A 16,680-nucleotide genomic window follows, 5' to 3' on the forward strand; every position below is an offset into this window, starting at 1 on the left:
CGTGCCTGCATGATGCATGTATGTACGTCAACGTAGTTTCCTAAATTTCTTAAATACGATAAAAATTAAAAGAGGCATTAAACTTTTTCAAATACAAGGACGAATTTCAACCTCTTCTTTTAGAGCACTTACCCTTTAAAAAAAATTAAATATACTCTCTTTGACTTTGGACAACTAACTTAATGATTGTACATAAACATATAAATAACCAATTCCATATATACTATGAGAAGTAGTGCATGTATTGGGTTCGAGATAAGTTTCAAACAAGAGAGACGTCCTTAATTAGTGCATGCTCATTTACGTATATATATATAATATGTACATGCTTTCGCAACAAAGAAAACAGTCCTCATTATCATTCACAGGTGTCTTATTGCTTTGTAATAGCAAATAGTTCGAGAGCTACAATTGAAAACGTGGGGACGAAAATACCCCTGGAGAGGAGGTCTGTGATAAGCTTTCGTGCACCGAAAATCACGGTGACAATACAGAACCTCCTTCCGAACAACGAGCCGCTGAAGATTCATTGCTGGTCCAGCGAAGACGATCTCGGAGAACACGTGCTTGGCTTCGGAGACTCGTTCCACTGGCGATTCCGAGTCAATTTTTTCTTGACCACCAAGTTTCAGTGCTCAACGATTTGGCGCGACGGTTCGGTGACGTTCGATATCTACAGAGCCAAGAGAGACAGAAATTTCCGGTGCCCGACTTACTGCCTTTGGGTCGCCAACGCCACCGCCGTTAACGGATTCCGAGAACACGAGCAACTAGTTGACCTAACGTTCCCTTGGCCTACCCGTTCGCTCAATAATAATGTCTCACGTTCTTTGTGATATGGGGTCAGGGCCGGCCCAAACTACCGGGGGCTCGGCAATTCAATATTTTGGGGCCCTATAATACTACTAAAAATTTAAATTTTCAGGGTAAAAATGTAAATTTTTTAAAAAATGGGCCAAAAGTGTAAACTTTTAGGGTAAAAAATGTAAATTTTCTTTAAAATAGGTAAAAAGTGTAAATTTTGTGGGACCCATCCACATTTGGGGCCCTAGGCCTGGGCCTAGCCCGCCTTAGCCCAGGGCCGGCTCTGTATGGGGTTTAGTTACTTTTTTTATTTTAGAGGCAAAATAATAATAATATGTTCTTTCTGATCTGTGTTGACATATTAACGAGTGTATATTTTAGAAACATAAAAAGAAATAAGTTTGCGATTAATTATTTTTTCTATTGATCAATTTCGCATTTTGTTCTTTACATCTCACTCTTTATTATTGTTTCATATCCATATTGTTTCGAATCTCATCCACATAAATTTGAGGCTCATAAAAATATATATTCAAATCGGACTTCTAAAAAATGTGTGACTATTTTGGTGAATGGATTCCTACGTTATTAGCAACAAGTTTGAGTCTATTTTATTTGATAGTGTCTGTTTTAACTTGTTATATAAGACGCAGATGGAGGTCGATCGTAATTTTACAATTTTTCTATACAAAATAGACTACAAGTTTATTTTGTTTAGAAAAACGCCATAGTGACGTGAGATTCAATTATAAGGTCACAACCATTACAATTTCGATTGGGGATGGAAAAACAACATCAAATGAATAAAGCACGCAAGAGAGAGAGAGAGAGAGAGCAATGATATCTACTATAACAAGAGTCCTCAGCCAAATGAGCTTCACTACGACGTCGCAAGTTCACATAGTAGCAAAAGTAGTATATCGTAAGAACGAGTCGAATCTCACGATGATTAAACTTAATTAATAACTAAATTAACTAGAAATGAATTGAACTCGAAAGATGGAGGATGATGGTTATCACTAAATTATACAGAAATAAATAAACAAAGCGAATAGAATATGGTTTTACGGTTATACGAAGGTAAGGATTATGGCTTCACAAGTCTATTCGATGGTTTGGATTCACATAAGTAAAGCACGATTTAAACACACGTACTTTGTTTGTCACGTTCACAGTAATGATATCACTAAATCTCCCTCGAGCATCTAGCAACATAAACCTATGCTGGAATTTTATTTCTCGATCTCAATTCTTAAAAACAAGGCAAACATTAAACACAAGAACGTGTAATAACTTATTAACAACATAGCTATCTCTAGCATAAAAATGTATTACAGTGATTCAATTCACGTACATAATCAACCTAATCTTTATCAAGCATCAAGTCGAAGTAAAAAAATCATGAACGAGGCAATTAATCACATTCAAACATTAAGAACATAATTAAATTAAACAAAGCAACATAAAATGAATAAATACTTCAAACTAGTGAAATTGAATTCATAACCATGTTAAAAACTTGCTTACACCATAGCCATTAAAGAGATTTGTTCATGGTGTAGCTTAGAAACAACGAAGAAGAAAAAAAAACTCAAATTCAATAAAACTAAAGCCATAACAATATTCACTTGGATCAAATTTTACATTTGAGTGCCACCATTGATAGGAATGTTGTTAAAAGAACACATAGACGCCATATTTTAAATGAATGACTTTTACGCACATTCGAAATTGCATTACTTTAGCATTTTGACATAGACACTATTTGACATTGCTTATTAAATCTGCTTTTAGGTTTAGAAGTATATAAGTGCTTGGTAAAATTACTTTTTTTTTTTTCAAAAATTGAAAAGTGTTTTTCAGTATTTTAACTAAAAATCTTAAAACTATATTTTGAAACTTTTTCTCTTTCCTAAAATCTGTTTATGTTAACAGCTACAACAGTTTACCAAACACCTATATGCTTTTGAAAACAACAGTTTTTTTTTTTTAAATGTAGAATCTAAAATCAATTTTTTAAAACCGCAACAATGCCAAACAAAGCCATAATCGCATTCTCAAAATTAAATAGCTAAAACTAAACCATCTCAGTTTTTAGATGAGTTTCTTAACTTTAATTTGGACGATCGATTTAAAGAAGGTTAGATTATGTCAAAAGACTAAAGTAATAAAATATTGAAAAATTAGCTCAATTTATATTCATTTTATTATTATTGTTAGATTAATTGCAACATAAATACTCAGTATTTTTAATATTATACATTGATATACTCATTCTCATAAAAATATGGGGCCGTTTGGTTTAGTTTTCTAAACTTGTTTTCTATTTTTAAATTCTGTTTTCTGATTCTAATTTTTAAATTTTAAAAACAGATTTAGAATTACGTTTCAGAATATTTTAAATGTTGTTTGGTTATGTTTTCCATTCAATTGTATAGAGATAAAATAGAAAACAACTTTTAATTGTTTTCTGTTTTCTAAACAATTTTCAAAGAAAACAGAAACATGATTCTAAATCTGTTTTCTGAATTTATAACCAAACAGTTTTTCTAAAACTGTTTTCTAGAATTTAGAATCAGAAAACAGAAAACAGAGATAGAAAACATAACCAAACGGGGCCGTTTTTGCGTGTTTTTCAACGACAAAAATGCTAATAGTGACGCTCAAATTTAATTTAACGTTTGATATCTATGCCACCGAAAAAAGTGAAATATAAATATATAAAACCCAAAATGTTATATGCTGTAATTAACCCTTAATCATATTTCTCTTTTTTTGTTTTTTTTTTCTAATTTAATTTTATTTATGATGGCCATTTACCCCCTTAATTTTATTTGTTAGGGGTAAAAACTCTCCTATTCGGTAGGGGCAAAAGTGGAATTAAGCAAAAAAAATCCCAAAACTTAGGGCCATGTTTGTTTCTTCACTCAAAAACTGTTTTCTAGTTTTTGGGTTGAAAAAATTGAAAACCAAAATTGAAAACATGTTTGGTTAGGTGTTTTTGGAAAAAAATTTCAAAAAATTTTGAAGTTATTTTGGAAAAAAGTAAAGAAAACTGAAAACAAATAAAAGGTGTTTTTGAAAAAAATTTTCTTCTCTTCTCTCATCTTTCTCCTCATCTTCTCTTTTCATTCTTTCAAAAACAAAAATGAAAACTATACCAAACACTTTTTTCAGTTTTTTCACTTTCTCAAAAACAAAAATGAAAACTGTACCAAACATCTTTTTGAAAACAACTACAAAACAGTTTTTCAATACAACTACAAAAATTAGAAAACAGAAAACAAAAAACTTTTTGAGTTAACTACCAAACACAACCTAGAAAACTCACAAAACCCTAATAACCCCTAACAAAAAAAAGTATATAAAGACGTCCAGGCGAGGGATAAGCCGAAAACCGTATTCCACTTTCGATTTCTCCTCCGCATCAAAGTTTCTCGAATCCTCTGTTTCATTTCATCACAATTTTATCGTTTTTCGTTCCATTGTTGTATATAGATTTCTCTTAGTTATATATCAAGTTTTGCAGATCTGTTTTTGTTGATGATGATAATCCTAAGGCTTGTTTCTCAATACATTCGCAGTTGCCGCCAGAGAGCTTTCGCCTCTCGCCAGGCTTGAGAGCTTATGCTGCTTAATCCTTCCTTGGATGTCTGAAACTCCATTTTCATTTACATATTTTGTTTATCTTCAGACTTTTTTCTGTTTGAATTTCTTTTTTATTTAGATTCGATTTGATAGAAGTCGTTGATGATGATAATCCTAAGGCTTGTTTCTCATCACATTCGCAGTTGCCGCCTGAGAACTTTCGTCTCTAGCGAGGCTTGAGAGTTTGTGCTGCTCAATTCTTCCTTGGATGTCTGAAACTACATTTATGATTAGCTTCGATTTATTCAGTTTTTTGAGTTCTGAGTATATGTGCTCGATGATGATTGACTTTGCTTTAACCACACTGAAACGGTGTCGTTTTGGGGTTCAGGATCAGCTTTATTCAGATCTATCTCTTCGAAGTCGGAATCTTATTTCGTTGCTCTTGATGTTGCCTTGTGATTCTCTAATCTATGAATAGAGACCTATTCTTGATTTGGGCTTTGTTTATAGATCTGAGAGGAAGGCTTCTTCAGGAGAATCGAAGCATGTTTTCGATTTTCTTGGAATTGATTTGCATTTGGTTGAGCTTCCCAATTTGTCGCCTCAAGTGGACAAACTTTGGCCTTAACTGAGAGCAATACATTATTAATTAATTTAATTAATGAACGCTACATTTGTACCAAGATGAGAGTTTGCTCTGATCTTCAATCGCCATAGAGGCTGTAGCCAAATTGAACGGTTGAGAAGTTTTCTGGCCGGTTGTCGCGAGATTCTTTCTCGTCCTCGACTAATCTGCTTACCGAATTTCTTACATTTTTTTAAAGTCTGTTCTTAATCCATGTGCGACTCTGTTTTCTTTTTCAAATTGTCTTATTTTTTAACGATTTTTCTAACAATTGTTGCTAGAAATGTTGTTTATTAGGATTGTTGCCAAAGAGTGGTTAAGCCTTGCCGGGCTTGAGAGCTGTGTTGACGCTCAGTGACTAAACTTCATTCATGAGTTCTCCCTCGTACAGACTGAGATCCTACAGAACTTGTACAGGCTCATCCACAACTCTTGTGCAGTGATAAAAAAAATTGAAGATGGTAAAATTCAAAATACAAATTTCCACATGAGAGAAACTAGATAAAAAGAAATTTACGGGGGTCAATGGGTCATTAAGGAAGTGAACTAAAAATGGTCAAGATTAGAGAAGAATACTTTGGTTGAAGTCAAGAATTAACAAATAATTAATAAAAAGCTAATATTTAACTTCATAAGTGGCATAAATATCTATCAATTAATCGGTAACTAATATTTAGCGTTTTTAAGAGAGAAATATTTAACAATTAATCGGAGACACACATGATCATGGTTGAATACATTTGATTTGACTTATATATTATTCTCAAACCATGGAGGAATGAGCTCCAGAAGTTACAAGATACAATGTAGGTGGTTATTAAAATAATGGTAATTGATTTTTACTTGAATTATATTTTTACCGAGCACAATAACCGAACTTTGCCGCTCATTGACGAGGAGACGAAATGCTTCACAAGCGAGTCTTCTAGAGCATTTTAAGAAGATCGATATGAAAAGGGACGGCGGATGAAAATATCGGTAGCTCCAACTAGAACAAGGAGAGATTCGCTACTATGTCAAAGAAGACCAAGTGTCTAAGAAGACAAGGTCCAAAAGCACCAAGTAGTATGTCAGTGCACTAACTAACTAGGAGATCGGTAGTATAAGAACACTCCTATTTCACTAATACTTAAGGTTCTCTAGTGCAATTAAGGTTCTCTCTTATTTTTTATTCATCTATATTTTCACCACTCATTTAATTTCACTAATTTAAGAAAACTTGTTTAATTCCACTAATACTAGTTTGTTATATTTTCAGCACTCGTTTAATCAAGGTACTTATTTCGTTTTTTTTATTCAACTTCATGCATTTATTCAACTTCAGTCGAGTCGGGTCAGAGATGGGCACGAGGAGAGAACTCTTGAAAAAAAAATAGCTTGATTAAGATCCGGGGCGCCATGAAAAAAAAAAATAGCTTGAAAAATTAAACGCATCCAAAGTGCGATCAAGATTCTCTCTTATTTTTACTTCGCCTTTATATTCCGCATCCTCATTTCATTTCACTTACATTTTTCTTCTAATATTGCGATTTGTCTAATATAAACATACTTTTGACAAGGCAAAGTCCATAAGCCGAAGATCTCACCAAACCTCAACCTACGTTTGGTCTTAGACCCTATATCAGAGTTTCTAAGTATTCACCTAAATAGGACGTCAATAGAATGCCTAATAATGGATTAGATAGATATGTACATTTTCTTATTAAATTAACATCCAAAAGTAATCTACGAAAAGGGATTGACATTATACAAACAATGATTTTTCTCATATTTTTTAAGTTTCTTTTATACTTTTTGCTTGTGTTTGTGATCGAGCTAAAAAAGTAAGTTAAGGTCAAAGCTTTGCTTACACAAACAATAATAACAATAAAAAAGATTTCACGCCAACAAGTAAATGAAGGCCAAAGCTTTGCTTACACAAACAATAATACCAAACAAGCAGATTTCACACCAAAACTAGCAAAAAATAAAAAATAAAAAATGAAAACACCAAACACTAGCTTATACACAGAATACCAAGATTTCATACCAAGTACCAAAAGAAAAAAAAACACATCAAAGATGACATAATGAAAACAACACACAAACAACTCACCAAAGATTACATAATGAGGATTTCATATCACCGAAACAAGTGGCTAAAAAAAAAAAACACACACACACACACTCGAGATTAACTTGCACAAACAATAACAAGAATCACGTAAATTTCACACCATCAAACCAAACAGCGAAAATAATAATAATAATGATGATAATGAATAACATTAAAGATTAGCTAATACAAACAATACCAACAATTAAGAATATTTCCATTTAAGATTGGCTTATACAAAAGAATATTTCAGTCACCAAGATCAAGTAGCCAAAAGAAAAAGATAGCACACAAGATTTACACAATTAAAAAAACAAATGCTAGTATAGCAAAGTGAAACAGTATGCAAAGAGTGATGTAGGTAAAAAAAAAAACGTACAAACAATAGAAACACTAAAAACAAACATGGAACACACAGAGAAGGAAAAAAGCCACACGAGATACAAACAATCCATAGGAATCCACACAATACACCAACACAAGTAGTCCATGACCACTTCACACAAACACGAAAACAAGAAAACCACAATCAGAAGGCACAACAAGATAAAGAGAAGATTTCAAAACTACACAAGATGATTACACAAAATAGAACACACACAAACAATACATCCTGACAATCACAAAACAACCCCGAGAGAGAGAGAGAGAGAGAGAGAGAGAGAGAGAGAGAGAGAGAGATCTTGAATTTGGGGGTAAAGGCGGTCGGCAGTGTCTTGAATTCCATGCAATCTGCAATTATGGCTGCACTCATAATTGAGTTGCCTACATACCCTCTCTCTCTCTTCTTTTCAGAGAGAGAGAGAGAGAGAGAGAGGGATCAAGCCCTTGTAGTTCGTATATCGACATGGAATGAAAAGTAAAATATATTAGAAACCAAACGCAAAAACAATACACAATGTCAACAATAAGCACTCCAATCTCAAACATTAGATTCTTCGGTAGAAATCATGTTTGGGGAATATGACAATACACATACTTCCAGCAAAAATAAAAATATACATACATGGTTTTATTTGAAAATCAAAGATGTTGCTTATTCTCCCCCTACAGTTTGACCGAAGAAAAAAAAAAAGGTTTAATATTTGGGCCGGCCGGCACTTTTAAAAACAAAAATAATTTAGTGCCAGTCAAACAGATAAAGGAGAGGATAACAACTCATTTTTATTTAAAAAAAAAAATAAGAAAGCGTGAAAAAATATGAAAATTATTTTCCCATTTAATTTATGCAAGTAATGTACCTGATCCAGTGGTAAATGGCAACACTAGAGCTTTTTAAGTTAGCGCCAAATGGCATGTGCACTGAACCCTCTACACCCCAAAATAAAAACCTACACAAAAGTGCAAGTGTTACCGGAGAATCTATCATTTCAATTAGCATAGATACTATGAAAATATTTCTAGGTAGAATATAATATGAAGTTCTTTCTACAAAATCCTATTAACTTGGAAAGTTAAACAAAACATGTGCTATTAGTCGAGAATGTGCTATACCTTTTCTCCGCTCCATATACCTCATCAAAATCAGCTCTTCATACTCACGTTCACCTCACAGCCCATGTCCTGAAAAAACAAGAAATTACAGACAATCGGGTACGATTCTGTCACAGGTAACAGATAATTTAAAACCACACTAGACACACATGACATAGGCTAAACAAACTCCTAGCGAGGTTTACTCTTCTCTGCATTCAGTGCCACCGTGGAAGATCTACTCTTCTCTGCAATCTGATACAAGTAAAATTCTAATCACCCTAGAAACTAAAAATAGGAATTAAAATAAAAAGTGGATAAATAGATTACCGATTCTCTGTTCTCGTCCTCGCGTTTCTGCTTCGGAGACGATCAGACCGGGCATGGACAACGCAGAACACCTGTTCAGCAAAAAGAAACGCCCCGGGGGAGTTAGAAGAGGAACATTCAAATCCTAACAGGCTAGAACAAACAAAGAATTGAAACATTCAAATAAGGAACATATATAAAGATGATTTCGAACTATGTATGATTTGTTTGGTCATTGCTTAAAAAAAAGAGCAGAGCAAACAAGCTTCTCAAATGGAAGAAGACATAAATTCTCTTGGCTACTGTTTGAACCTAAAAAATTATACATCAAAGCAACGAGTTAGAATTAGACTAGTATGAAAATGGCAACAACGGACAGCTCGAGTGAGCAAGATATTTGAACAAAAGTCTTTTAGTAATAACTGAGCTGCAATCGGAGAGAGAGAGAGAGAGAGAGAGAGAGAGAGAACCTGCATTTGGGGGGTAATGGGGGTCACCCTAGCAGAAGGGGCTTGAGAGCCGAGGAATTGTCTCAAGGACAGTTATTGAAGCAAAGCAACAATCTTTTTGGGTGTTTTTTTAATGCATCTGCAAGAATGGCTGCACTCAAGACTGAGCTGCTTACATACCCTCTCTCTCCTTTTTAGGAGAGAGGAAGGGATCAAGCCTTTGTAGTTTATATTTGAGGGGTGAGATAGTAATATCATGTAACATAATTAATAGCTGAACAATAAGTATATGTATGGTAACAATACATCGATGCACAATCTTAATAATAAGTGAACTACCGTATACCTGCAACTAGGCTCCTAATCAGCATTTTTCACAGAAAGTACATAAAGGAATGCATATATGTAATTCTAAGCCAAAAAAAATATATATAATACCTATAGTTTTAGAAGTTTTTTTTTTTTAATGAAATTGATATTGATTAACATCCCCCAAAAGATTTGACAGACTCTGAAAAATAGACGCCTAAACACTCGGCCGGCCCTACAACCTAAACCCCTCTACCCAAAAAAAAAAAAATCCTATGGACAAATTTTTCAGAACCAGCCAAAACAGTATGGGAGAGGTTAATCAATAAATTTGTTGTATTATGTAAAAAATAATAGACCTTGAAAATAAATGAAAGTATAATCCCTTTAGTAATCCATGAAAGTATCTAACTAGGAGATCGAAGGTGAAAAGTATGATAGCTCGTATTAAAATTATGCATAGACGATTGTTAATGGAAAATAAAAAGCTTGGCTGAAAAAGATGTACCCGAAAAAGATCATGATGAAGAAGCAAACAATCTTCTTCGTCTCCGTCTTCTTAGTGTGTCGATCAGAAAAACGGAGGGTTCGATATGCAAAACAGGGCAGTGACGGGTTCGATGTCCCAGAGCAACATGTAAAGCAACATTAATTATATAGCGATCAGAAAAAGAAAAACCGATTGTTTACATTATGGAAGTTTAGGTGGAAATAAGCATACCTTCTGGATATGCTGTTCGTTTAGGTGGTTTTGGCATAGTCAAGTTTTCACTCCATACACCTCGTCAAAACAAGAGAATTAGTATTAGCGGTGAGAAAATAATAAAATAAGAAAAATAATAAGCACTTTAATTAAGAAATCAATTTAAATCCATCATTTTTTTTTTCCAAATACTGGTTCCACGTTGTCCTGGCAGCCTTAAAATACACAGTGAAATGGGAATCAGATTCCACATAAAAAAACTGTATACATAAGAACAACCATTTCAACGAGTAACCAAAATTTGGAGAAATTGTTTTGAAAACGAAACTGAAAAAAATCGGAATTTAAAACAAAAAACTGGATAAAAAGAGTGGCGATTAGGTCTGCCTTACCGGAGTTAAAAGTTAAGCGTCTCATCTTTGCTCTTTAGCTGTTCTTCCATCGCATCAATCTCCTGCAAAACCACCAACCACTTCGTATGATGAAAATATGATAGTTTGTATTAAGATTATGCATAGCCGATTGTTAATGAAGATGGAAAGAGAAAAACAAACAGTTTAGATGAAATAAGCATACCTTCTGATTCGAGATTCCATTCATTTGAAAACTAGGTCAGTTTGAGATTGAGTGAGAGAGGTTGGGTCTTGATCGTCCGCGAGAACCATTCGATCATGATCTGGGAATAGCAAGGCACCCGACGAAGGAGCGTGGGCTTCGTGCCATTGCTGAAGAGAAGAAAATAAAATCATAGATAAGAAGAAGTGTATTTATAGCAGTATAGACCACAACACTCGATTGTCGTTCATTCTTTATTGTAAGTTGTCATAAATTATAATAAATCAAATACAAGATTAACATTCTTGATCATTAAAACCTGCTAGTTTCAAAGACCACGATACGCAGTTTCTGATCTGATTTAAGTCTTCGTCCAATAATTATATGAACAAGTGAATCGAGATTATTGAACATGGATTAAGGAGTAATTATCCAAACCCACGAAACTACCAGATATTTCACATAAAAATATGTACCTCTTCCGAGAGAAAGACTTGTCGACCGCGGCCTCAGCGAATCCTCGACGTTCATGGATTTTCACTCCATACACCTCATCAAAACAAGAAATTAAAAACAACTATGAGAAAGTAATAAAATAAGAAGAAACCATAAGCAATTTGATCAAGAATTCAATTTAAAGCCATCATTATTTTTTTCTTTTCCCAAATACTGGTTCCATGTTGTCCTAGCAGCCTTAAATACAGTGGAATGGGAATCAGATTCCACAAAAAAAAACTGTATACCTAAAAACCACCATTTCAACGAGCAACCAAAATTTGGGAAAATTCTTTTGAAAACGAAACTGAAAATCTGAATTTGAAACAAACAAAAAAACTGGATAAAAGATTGCCGATTAGGTCAGCCTCACCGGAATTAAAAGCTAAACATTCAAATTAACCTTAACCGACGCTGTTAGAGAGAGTGAAAGAGAGCTGACCTTTGATTAGTCCGTCGGCGCTTTTACTCGAACGATCGGTAGAGAGAGAGAAGCCTTCAAACCCTGACCAAGTTCAGGATTTCTTTTTCAATAAATTTGAACATTCAAATTAGCCCTAACCTAACGATCTTGAGAGAGAGAGAGAGAGAGATAACCTTCGATTAGTCCGTCGGCGGTTTTATCAGAAGGATTGGAAGAGAGAGAGCCTTCAAACACTAACACGAGGGAAATGAGTTATGTTTCTCTCTCACACACACTTATATACAGAGGGAAATGAGTTATGTTTCTCTCTCACACACACTTATATACAGATCAAACTCTTTCCCAACGGTACAAAAACCTTTGGTTTCCATTTTCCGATTTCTGACTAAAAGCTCACACAAATCCTCACTTTCTCTCTCTCTTCCTACTTTTCCTTTTTTTTTTTTTTTTTTGAAACGGTAACTTCATTATATATATATGTATGGGCGAAAGCCACTTTACACAAAAGAAGGGCTTTTCCTTTTTTTTTTATTTCCATTTCTTTGGTGCTTAGAAATTCATTTTGGCACTTAAACTCCCCAGCAGAGTCTTTTTTGGGCCTTATCTTTAGTCAAAACAAAGCAAATAGGCTACATATCACTAGTCCTCTTCACACCTCTTAACTTTCTTTTTATATGAAAAACTAGCTTAGCATCTTTAAGTAACCTCATGAACTACCTATATTGTTATGTATTTTAAAAATCACATTGACATTAGGAATTTTTTCTATTTTTTTGTTAACTTATTCATTTTTCGTAGAATCATCGGACAGGGTCTTGAATGATCTTTCACTAAATTAATGTGTTTTTTTTAATTATCAAAGAATGACATAGTTATTTTGCATGATCAACACATAAGTTAACCTTAGGTACTAACTTTGTAGGAGAAGAGAGTAGGTTGGAGCAGAGACAGAGCCGGAAAAGGTTAACGTCGGAGAAGTCAGGCGAAGCGATTGGAAGCTTCACGCGCGACAAATAATTTTTGCATCAAGAGCTCTATGTAGAAGATCTCGATGAACTTATTGGCGGCCTTGTCGACGTGGAATTCGGAATCATTGGCTCTTTGTAGTACCATGAATCTGAAAGTAAAAAAGTATGGCTGCACTCATAATTGAGCTGCCTACATACCCTTTTCTCTTCTTTTTAGGAGAGAGAAAGGGATCAAGCCTTTGTAGTTCATATTTGAGGGTGAGATAGTAATATCATGTAACATAATTAAAAGCTGAACAATAAGTTTTGGTATGGTAACGATACATCAAAGTACAATCTTGATAATAAGTGAACTACCGTATACCTATGCTCCTAATCAGCTTTTTTCACAGAAAGTACATAGAGGAATGCATGTATGTAATTCTAAGCCATAAAAATATAATACATTAGTTTTAGAAGGGTTTTTTTTTTTTTTTAAGAAATAGATATTGATTAACATCCCCCAAAAGCTTTGACAGACTCTGAAAAATAGACGCCTAAACACTCGGCCGGCCCTACAACCTAAACCCCTCTACCCAAAAAAAAAAAAAAATCCTATGGACAAATTTTTCAGAACCAGCCAAAACAGTATGGGAGAGGTTAATCAATAATTTTTTTGTATATGTAAAAAATAATAGACCTTGAAAATAAATGAAAGGTTAATCCCTTTAGTAATCCATGAAAGTATCTAACTAGGAGATCGAATGTGAAAATTATGATAGTTCGTAACAAGATTATGCATAGACGGTTGTTGATGAAAAAAAAAAAAGCTTGGCTGAAAAAGATGTACCCGAAAAAGATCATGTTGAAGAAGCAAAGTCTTATTCGTCTGATGACCCGGTTACGTCTGATGTACCTGAAAAAGATCATGTAGAAGTTTAGATCTTTTTTTCTCAGACATGAAGAGACACACAGAAAAAGTAATTGTTAGAAATCAGATGCAACATAAATTTAAATAGAATAAAACAAATGCACAATCTTAAAAAAAAAAAGATGTAATCACCATTGTTCAAAACAAGATTTCTTTCTCAGCAAAGCAGCCTCCAATCTGTACCAAAGTTGAATGTCCATTAGTGCTTGTTCATACAAAACAAGTTAATTGGAGATATAATATAAAATATAAGTAGTCGGGACATATGTTTTACCAACTCACCATAGACAATGTGTTAAGTACAACTTTAGAAACAGCTTGGATTGTGGCTGCACTCAGAGACAACATTTGACTGAGCTGCCTACTTACGCTATATGGGATCAAGCCACTTGGGTAACCTGCAAAAAAATAAAAAATAAATGAGACAATTTGTACAAACAGTTCGGTTATTCTAATTTCTTTCCTATTTTTAATACTACTTATATCCTATTCCTAAGTACCTGCAAGCTCATGAGACAGTACCTGCAAAAAAAAAAATGTTCTATTAGTCGAGAATGTGCTATACCTTTTCTCCGCTCCATATACCTCATCAAAATCAGCTCTTCATACTCAGGTGCACCTCAAAGCCCATGTCCTGCAAAAACAAGAAATCACAGAAAATCGGGTACGATAACTGTCACAGGTAACAGATAGTGAATAAATAGATTACCAATTACTCTGTTCTCGTCCTCACATTTCTGCTTTGGAGACGACCAGACCGGGCATGGACGACGCAAAACACCTGTTCAGCGAGAATAAAGGCCCCGGGGAAGTTAAAAGAAGAACATTTAAATCCTAACCATCTAGAACAAACAAAGAATTGAAACATTCAAATAAGGAACATATATAAAAATGATTTCTAACTATGTATGATTTGTCTGGTCATTGCTCACCGAAAAGAGGAGCGAACAAGCTTCTCAAATGGAAGAAGCCGTGAACTCTCTCGGATACTGTCGGAACCTAAAAGATTATACATCAAAGCAGCGAATTAGAATTAGACTAGTACGAAAGTGACAACAATGGACAGGTTGAGTGAGCAAGATATTTTATAAAGGATGAACAAAAGTCTTTTAGTAATAATTAATATGAAATAAAAAAACTATCAACAAAAAAAATGATAAAAGAAAAAATTCATGGAGACAGTTACCTTTTGGGAGAGAAGGATAGACTCTGCGGAGACTAGAGATCAGGGCAAGAGAATGGATTCGATCGTTGACGAGTAAGGAGTTTTGCGACGAAGGAACTTGAGATCTATTTGTAGAATCTAGATAATGTCAGCAACACGGAATAAGCAGAGAATAAGAGAAATACAATTTATGCAATAAACCACCACTCGTTTCCCTGAAATGAAGAGGAGCACAGTCCTTCACTTTAAAAAAAATGCAATCCTGGTACATTATCTTGGTCAGAATTTAACACCAATAAAACAACTCAACATACTAAGAATAAGACCATAATTGCCTAACATAATAAAATGTAATACCTAGCAGGACAATGGCACGGGCTTGGAAGCCTGCAGAGTACTTGAACCTGCAAAACAAAAACCTGTTAGCAAAAAAAGTAAGTGAGTTAGTATGTTAATAGTTAGTAAAGTTAATAGTTAGTGAGTTAGCGAGTTAGTATGTTAATAGTTTGTGAGTTAGCAAGTTAGTATATTAATAGTTGGTAAAGGTAGTAGTTAGTAGTTAGTAATCCCCATTCCCTGAGCCTGTCCCGACCCATGTTCGGTCCCACCCACCCCTTCCCCGAACCTATCCCTATCCCGAGCCTGCCCCGACCCAGGTTCGGTCCCACCCACCCCTATCCCGAGCTTAGCCCGACCCAGGTTCGGTCCCACCCACCCCTATCCCGCGCCTAGCCCGACCCAGGTTCGGTCCCATCCACCCCTATCCCGCGCCTAGCCCGACCCAGGTTCGGTCCCACCCACCCCTATCCCGAGCCTAGCCCGACCCAGGTTCGGTCCCCCACCCCTATCCCGAGCCTAGCCCGACCCAGGTTCGGTCCCATCCACCCCTATCCCGAGCCTAGCCCGACCCAAGTTCGGTCCCACCCACCCCTATCCCGCGCCTAGCCCGACCCAGGTTCGGTCCCACCCACCCCTATCCCGAGCCTAGCCCGACCCAGGTTCGGTCCCACCCACCCCTATCCCGTGCCTAGCCCGACCCAAGTTCGGTCCCACCCACCCCTATCCCGCGCCTAGCCCGACCCAGGTTCGGTCCCACCCACCCCTATCCCGAGCCTAGCCCGACCCAGGTTCGGACCCCCACCCCTTTTCCGAGCCTGTCCCTACCCATGTTCGGTCCCACTCACTCCTTTCCCGAGCCTGGCCCGACCCATGTTGGCCCACACCCTCCATTGACCATTAGGCCTGCTATAACAGTCGCTGCGTATTCTTGTACCTGAACCACAAAATACAATCAGTGTATAGAGGCACACCATTTAACAATTGGAACTACAATTAAAAAGAACCTTTTTTTGCATCAATATTATAACGAAGTTACCTCGACTTGGTTGTCTACAATAAGCTTCTCGACAGTACTCCAAATTTGTTGTTTTTCTGTACTCGAATGACTGAAGGTGTGACTGCAATAAAGGCGCCCAAAAAATAACATAGTCGAGAGATAAAGACATGATGAATAAAGAGCTAAGGAATTTCTGGTCAGTGTCTGGTCACAAGATGTGAACGATCAGATATACAAACCTAACTCTCCACTACTTTAGGAAACAAGCTAAAGGGATTAAAAGAGAGCTTACTAGAGCAGATAACACCTCCAAAAGTTTAGAATGAAACTGGGTCTCGATAATTGGCATCTTCGGTGTGTAAACTTCAATAAGCACAGCTGGAGAGAGAGAGAGAGAGAAGGATGAGTTAGATTACATGCTCAAAGCTAAAAAAGAGGGGGGTTGTGAAGATGTTTGCACATGCTTTTA

The 16,680-nt window shown here is 35.6% G+C and overlaps 2 long non-coding RNA genes and 3 other non-coding genes across 7 annotated transcripts; 3 read left to right on the forward strand and 2 right to left on the reverse strand.

The window, feature by feature from the left end:
- Positions 1–4,342: 4,342 nt before the first annotated feature.
- Positions 4,343–4,465, forward strand: LOC149394554 (small nucleolar RNA SNORD14). Its single transcript, XR_016299957.1, has one exon. It is a non-coding gene; the product is annotated as a small nucleolar RNA SNORD14 (small nucleolar RNA).
- Positions 4,466–4,549: 84 nt separating this feature from the next.
- LOC149394555 (small nucleolar RNA SNORD14) lies at positions 4,550–4,672 on the forward strand. Its single transcript, XR_016299967.1, has one exon. It is a non-coding gene; the product is annotated as a small nucleolar RNA SNORD14 (small nucleolar RNA).
- A 440-nt stretch (positions 4,673–5,112) lies between these two features.
- Positions 5,113–5,211, forward strand: LOC149394556 (small nucleolar RNA snoR109). The gene has a single exon (XR_016299991.1). It is a non-coding gene; the product is annotated as a small nucleolar RNA snoR109 (small nucleolar RNA).
- A 3,386-nt stretch (positions 5,212–8,597) lies between these two features.
- Positions 8,598–12,251, reverse strand: LOC149394557 (uncharacterized). The gene is made up of 8 exons (XR_016299802.1): positions 12,006–12,251; positions 11,390–11,913; positions 10,935–11,083; positions 10,751–10,812; positions 10,377–10,436; positions 10,164–10,213; positions 8,919–8,989; positions 8,598–8,678 (listed from the first exon to the last, which is right to left on the reverse strand). It is a non-coding gene; the product is annotated as an uncharacterized LOC149394557 (long non-coding RNA).
- A 503-nt stretch (positions 12,252–12,754) lies between these two features.
- Positions 12,755–15,482, reverse strand: LOC149394558 (uncharacterized). Of its 3 annotated transcripts, none has more exons than XR_016299798.1 (9): positions 15,233–15,482; positions 14,897–15,137; positions 14,643–14,709; positions 14,420–14,491; positions 14,276–14,344; positions 13,993–14,108; positions 13,843–13,887; positions 13,630–13,695; positions 12,755–13,037 (listed from the first exon to the last, which is right to left on the reverse strand). It is a non-coding gene; the product is annotated as an uncharacterized LOC149394558 (long non-coding RNA). The 3 variants fall into 3 exon arrangements; XR_016299799.1 differs by lacking the exon at positions 12,755–13,037 and having other exon boundaries at positions 13,044–13,695; positions 14,897–15,000; positions 15,083–15,137; XR_016299797.1 differs by lacking the exon at positions 12,755–13,037 and having other exon boundaries at positions 13,044–13,695.
- Between the last annotated feature and the right edge of the window lie 1,198 nt (positions 15,483–16,680).

This window comes from Urtica dioica, chromosome 6 (assembly GCF_054948205.1).
Source record: "Urtica dioica subsp. dioica isolate 48M chromosome 6, U.dioica_male_clone48M_v1_H2, whole genome shotgun sequence".
NCBI lineage: Eukaryota > Viridiplantae > Streptophyta > Magnoliopsida > Rosales > Urticaceae > Urtica > Urtica dioica.